Source organism: Portunus trituberculatus, chromosome 41 (genome assembly GCF_017591435.1).
Source record: "Portunus trituberculatus isolate SZX2019 chromosome 41, ASM1759143v1, whole genome shotgun sequence".
Lineage (NCBI taxonomy): Eukaryota > Metazoa > Arthropoda > Malacostraca > Decapoda > Portunidae > Portunus > Portunus trituberculatus.
In genome coordinates, this window is record NC_059295.1 from 312,926 (window position 1) to 320,000 (window position 7,075).

Sequence of the window (7,075 nt, forward strand, 5' to 3'; positions counted from 1 at the left end):
TTGTGGAAAGAGGGGTAGGTCTGCCACGTGTAAGGCTAGTGTCTTCTTGCAGCTTCCCTTATCTGCTTACATATGTCCTCTAAGTCACTAATAGGAAATGGATAGGCATGTTTATACTAGAATTATGTAGGATTGATGGGTTCTTGCAGCTTCCCATTCTCTTTTATGTTCTCCCTACGTCACCGATAGGTACAGTGGAACCATGCGTGGTTTGGAGTCCGAGGGGTCTCCAAGCGCACGGGTTCGAATCCTGTCCACGGTCAGAGTGTAGGTTGGGCTTCCTCACTCGGGGCAACGGTTTCTTAGCGGGTGGGCTTTGAGATAGGAGTTACCCTAAAAAAGTACTTCCATTAGCCCATAAATTTCCGTGAAAAACCCACATGGTATATATAAAAAAAAAAGGGATGTTTTCTACTAAGACTGCATGTGCAAAATTGATGGCTTTTTACAGCTGCCCTTATTTTCTTTGTTTAGGCATGTTTTATGCAGAAACTGTAAAACTGATAGTCTCTTGCAGCTTTTCCTATAATGGTCTCTACGTCTTCAAAACCATTTGTCTCTCTAACAACACCTTTCCACTCCGTCAACACATCCTATACTCCCCTCTCACAAGATCACCACCCACAACACGCTTGGCAAGCCTCCTCACGCACTCACGCACGCCATTCTGCCTTCCCTCACTCACTAACCCTAAAAACAGACCTTATCGTGGATAATACTGACCTCACGACTCTTTTCATGTACGTACATTACAAAGCCAACCCTTTTCCTTATGAGGTGGGAGAGCATTTTATTTTATTTTTTCTTTCATCCATTTTTTTTTTTTTTTTTGTGGAGGAAGAAACTATGACAGGAGAGGGAAGAGGAGAGGGGAGAAGAGAGGGAAGGGGAGGAGGACGGATCGAAGAAACGAATGAGTGGGAGGAAAAGCAGTAAATAAAAACAAAATAAATGAATAAAAAAAAAAAATAAATAAATAAATAAATAAAGGTTCCTTCCATCACACACACACACACACACACACACACACACACACACACACACACACACACACACACTCACACCATCACACACACACACACACACACACACACACACACACACACACACACACACACACACACACACACACACACACACACACACACAGAAAAGAGGGCCTGTATTTTTATGGCGGCAACTATCATTAATTATTTCCATGAAGCACAAGCACGAGGCTGGGAGGAGGAGGAGGAGGAGATGTGTGTGTGTGTGTGTGTGTGTGTGTGTGTGTGTGTGTGTGTGTGTGTGTGTGTGTGTGTTGAGGGGAGGAGAATGGGTGGACTGTGGATGCTTGTGAGCGGCCTGAACACTACCATAATGTCTGGGCCGGGTGGGGGGGGGTCGGGGTCGGGTTTTTTTTTTTTTTTTTTCTACAGCAGTATTCGTAGCCAGGCGTGCAGGGCTATTCAATGCTGTTATCTTCAGCACGTGTATAGGCAGGAGAGGAAAGCGGCGGAATTACACAGTGATCAAGGAAAGCTGCCATGCGGAGACCAAGAGAAGATAGATTTGTGATTAGTGCCCGAGAGAGAGAGAGAGAGAGAGAGAGAGAGAGAGAGAGAGAGAGAGAGAGAGAGAGAGAGTGGGGGGGGAGGGTATTCATGTACTGCATGATAAGGTGTGTACAGTACAAGGTTAGATCTGCATCAGCCCAAGTCAAGGTGGTACTGAGTCAAGCGGCGACACAGCTTCATGGGGTACTGGGAACATTGTTTCACCAAGACCTTGCCATATAATTAACTAATTCTCAAAGTCAGTCGATATAATGTGTACAGACCTTGGAATATATAAATGTCTTAATGTGATTCAATTTGACAATTTCATTAAGGAGAGTAAAAATGCTTAGAAGTTAGCAGCACGATGGCCAGACTTCCTTGAGCGTCTGAGCCTGCCTAAATCATGCAGTTCAGTATAGAGAGAGCACCAGCGGCACCACAATACTCACGCTCATTTATAGGACCATTACCTAAGAAACTGGAGTAGTACATGATCATCTTTCGTTTGTTCTTGTGAATACCACTCACGAGATGAAACACTTGGCGCACAGGGAAGCTGGCTGATGAGACAGCAGGTAGCCCCCAGGATTTCTCGTCGTTGCCCTCGTTTATTTTGGCAGAGTAATGCATGCTTTTCTCTGACATAAGTATATTCGTACTTTGGCAAGCAGTTATTCTACCCTAACTCCTACGTGTATAGTGTTGCCACAGCATAAAATGCCACTAGTAAGATCACCAGCGGGTCACCACTTCTCCTTCCGGCTGAGAGGGCACCAAACATGTCACATCACCAAAACTGCTGCGAAAGGCTGTCAGTCCTGTCGAAAACTTCAAAGTTTTTCCTTATTCCAACAAAACAAAAACAATTTAATTGAAAACTGAATTGAAAACTAAAGAAATCAATCATTTTCACTTCCACCAACTTTCTTCTGACATTTTGTGACAGAAAACGCACCTATCACGCTGAGATACTTCACTCCACGTTCCGCCATTTCCTTATACACTGCCAATCCACTCTTTACACTCCCAAACCTGGCAGTTAAGGCGAAGGAAGTGTGGCTTCCTGTCCTTGTCCTTGCGCCTCCCCCCCACCATACATTGTGCTGCATTGTGCTGCAGTGACACAAATGGCTGCTAACACCTCAAAGTTTTCTCATCTAGCCGATGAACATGTAAATTCTGGGTGTCAAAACCTGATACTCCGTTACATACACGAATAAATTCTCACACACACACACACACACACACACACACACACACACACCATTATACCGCGTAGTGTAGTGGTTAGCACGCTCGACTCACAATCGAGAGGGCCCGGGTTCAAGTCCCGGGAGGCGGCGAGGCAAATGGGTAAGCCTCTTAATGTGTAGCCTCTGTTCACCTTGCGATAAATAGGTATGGGATGTAACTCGAGGGGTTGTGGCCTCGCTTTCCCGGTGTATGGAGTGTGTTGTGGTCTCAGTCCTACCTGAAGATCGGTCTATGAGCTCTGAGCTCGCTCCGTAATGGGGAAGACTGGGTGGGTGACCAGCAAACGACCGTGGTGAATTTCACACACACACACACACACACACACACACACACAAATTGATTATTAAACATGATAATAAATTACATTCACATAGGAGTTAAAAACGAAAAGCGGCCAACCACATTTCAAGTGGAGAGGCGCTCACATTATTCAAATGCACCAGGAATTAGAAAAGACATTAGTTTAATGTTCGTGTGGTGAGGGGGGGGGGAGCTTAAAGCTACAAGTCTGCCGAAAGAGAAATGTTAGGCACTTATGGAAAACTGTACCTGCACCTGGTTCAATATCGATATGGGAGGCGCCAGGGATCAGGTGGAGAGTGGGTAGGTGGGGTGCTACGAGGCACAGAGCGACGGGGCAGGCGGAGCTACGAAGGAAAGAGGAAATAAGAGAAAAATACATGAATGATGCGGCGGAAATAGCCGAAGAATCAGGGGTGCTGATGATGTGCCTGCATCAGCATCCAACACAGGGAAGGACATGCCGGAGTGAGGGAGAGGGTGAGGGGAGGAGCGGGAAGAAAAGGAGGAGAGGCAACAGGCAGGAAGTATTGTTGCAACAGGAGTGGACCAAGTCAGCTGGTATCATGGTATCATGGCTGGTGGGCCCTGCACCAATCACAAGGCCAGAGGAAATGTCTACTTCTGTCCAAACTGCAAACAAGGAGCATTTCCAAAAACACCGTCCACCATTCAGTGGAACTCAATTTCTCTCACTCCAAAGTGAATGACAACCACAGACTTCTTCAGCGTCCATTGCGCCAGCAACGTAAATATTAAATGTAAAATGACTTCACGCGTCGTGGTCTGAGTGAGGAAATTTGAACTGAGGTGAGGTGAAGCTTTCAAGGAGGAAAGACGTCGCTCTCTTAGGCAGGGGCCGGCACTCATTCAGGGGGATCGTGATGCAGGCAGACTTAAAGACTGAAAACATTCTTGCCTCCAGTCCATTATGGTGCCCACCATGCAGAATTATTAATGTTAGATATCACTCTGGTTTAAAATTTTTAAGTTATATCTTTCGAAAAAAAAATACCACCCGAGAAAGATTAATGATGGTCGGAAATTAAATAAAATAGTTCTGCAAGTATTGATGTAATTCATGTGAGTCATAACAAGTGGGATGACAGGGTGAGCAGCACGGGACGCCTCTCCCCTGCCACCCCTTCCCCTGACAATCACGTTCATTAGCAAACACACCTGAAGAAGAGTCTTAGCGACAAAACAAATTAAATATTACTCGCGTTACTTGCCATACTACGGCTCGGAACCAATTTTTTTCATTAATCCTAATTATCATGACAGTGAAGGGACGCAACGCAGAGCTGAAATGGGGTCGTGGTGATTGGTATGGGGGAGGGAGAGAGACAGGCGGGAAGTGAGATTGGGCCACAGACTCGCCGCGCCTCGCACGCACCACAGCCCGGCATTCACTTCACAGTATTGACAACTCGTGCTCCCAACTATAGACTTTCCATCTAATAATGCCGGCGGCGGCGGCGGCGGCGGCGGCGGCGGCGGCGGCGGCGGCGGCGGCGACGACGACGACGACGACTACTACTACTTCTACTATTACTACTACTACTACTATTGCTACTACTACTACTAATTCTACTGCTACTACGACCGCGATCACCACCACCGCCACCACCACAAAACAACAGCAACAACACTCAGCAAGCATCCCTACCAACCAGCCCCTGACTGGAGAGAACAGCTGAAGGGAAATCGTGGATAGAAAAATTATAGACTCGGGGAAAAAAAAAAGCCGCTTCAAAATCTAATTAATTATTCTTTCTTGGCCCAGAGCCCAGCCTTTCCTCAAAATTTCAATTAGATCCACTGGTAACTTTTCCTATTCTATCTCTGCTCTTTTTTTTTCGTCTTATATTCCTTCCTTTCTATTTTACCTACAATTGAATGTTAACGCGTAGATATATTTTGTTCTTCACTCACGGCACCGTTTTACTTCAAGCTAATAGTCTAATAGTGGCAACAGAAGAAGACGATGACGACGACGGCGAGGAGGAGGAGGAGGAGGAGGAGGAGGAGGAGGAGGAGGAGAGGAGGAGGAGGAGGAGGAGGAGGAGGAGGAGGAGGAGGAGGAGGAGGAGGAGGAGGAGGAGGAGGAGGAGGAGGAATACATATACAAAGGAATACAAAGAAAGACAAACAGCAACAGACCCTGAGACCCTTACTAGGCTGTTTGTTGAGACTACCAGTGATAGAGATAGGACAGCAAAGAAGAAGAAGAAGAAGAAGAAGAAGAAGAAGAAGAAGAAGAAGAAGAAGAAGAAGAAGCAGAAGCAGAAGCAGAAGCAGAAGCAGAAGCAGAAGAAGAAGAAGAAGAAGAGAACAACAACAACAACAACAAAAACTACAATCCACCATCACCACCACAAGCAACAACAACAGCAAGACCACACAGCCGCCACACGATTAGGGTTGAGTGAACGTCCCCTCTGGAGTGGTGGTGGCCTCATCCATTGTGCGAGGGTTCCTCAGGGATGAATAACATGAGGACCATATTTAGAAACACTTCTGTATCGCACCTCCACTGCATTCAAAGGGCTTTATAGTTGAAGTTACACTTGTTTTCTTCTCTTTTTTTAAAAAGTGCTTTCATAGTTCTAACAGCAGATTAACATGGTTTATATATCATTAGCAGGAGAAACGGTTTTGGAAATCGGGCTAATTATCTCTGTTGTCTTTGAAAAGAGTCGTGATCAGATCAAGTCATGTCTAAGCAGGGAAGCTTCGCCTTTATATCGGTGTTTCCTTGATATTTGTGATTCCAATTTTACATATTACTGCTAGGTGTTGTCAATAAAATATCTATATCTATATTCTATATTTCTTGCCTTGCCTATTCTGTCTTTCCATCAAGTTCTTTTTCCTCTGGCTTTCTCATTTCTTCCACATCTTATACATCACTTCTTTAATTTCTTGTATCCTTTGTTCATCAAAACGTAGTTGTCCTATAATATTTTCTTCTTGTTCTATATATGGCCTTTGCAAAATGGTGTGAGAGCAAAGCGTACGACGGTCAAAGTGTAAATGCCAGCAGACTATCCTTCCTGATCTCACGCCACACAAAAAACCGTCATGGCGATAGTAAAAGTATGGGTAGTGTGGATGTAGAGATGGGTGACTGGTGGATGACGGTGCAGGAACGTGGTAGTGCCTTGGATGGAGTTGAAGGATAGGTGACGGGTAGGTGTGGGATAGATGACGGGGCGGATGAGGAGGTACTAGGATATGGAGGTGTAGGTATGGGTAGTGTGGGTGAAGGTGCAAGAGCGTGGTATTGCCTTGGATGGCGCGGCACTTTAGAATGAATGTGCTGAGTTGCCCAAGGTTCAAGGAGGCACCAAGAGTCCCCACTTGAGCTTGCATGGTGGAGGTGATGGAGGGCACGTCCTTACGGTACAAGGAGATGGTGCGGGTATTCCCCTATATGGAAGGCGATCAGATTAGTCCTTACGATTTATTTCAATACAATAATGGGACGCCGAACACTGTTATGCATGCTCTGGTAATCAAAACATAAACTATTAGCCATTTTTTGGTTCTTTCCCTCCTGCTTCTTTTTGGAAACGTCACTGAGGGAGGTTTGCTTTATTCTACTTTATTTTTATCCGTTATAAGTCTTTATTAATTTATTTGTCAAGCATAGCACAGGAAAGCACAACATGGGATTGGGAACAACTCCATGAATCCTAATTAACAATTATAAGACTCTTTAGCTGTATTTATGACAATTACTTCGTCCCTCAAATCAAAGGAAGGCATTGAGGGACACTCTTCTTGAATCACAGGAGCCATAAGCAGTTCAAGTCTATGAAAAAGTTCCTCATACTCCACCGAAACGTGACTGCAGTGTCTGTGAGGGACGAGTTGTGCCATCAGAAAACAAGTCACCATCGAAGTTATGTGGAGAGGAAAAGTTTGACGGTTCTTTTGTTGTCCTTTCACTGTGTAAGTCACACCTAGTTGTAAAAACA

At 45.2% G+C, this 7,075-nt stretch overlaps 1 protein-coding gene across 10 annotated transcripts in view; it reads right to left on the bottom strand.

Moving 5' to 3' along the window:
• Positions 1–7,075, bottom strand: part of LOC123517154 (cAMP-dependent protein kinase type I regulatory subunit-like) — a 240,909-nt gene that overhangs the window by 106,925 nt on the left and 126,909 nt on the right. The window lies entirely within an intron of this gene.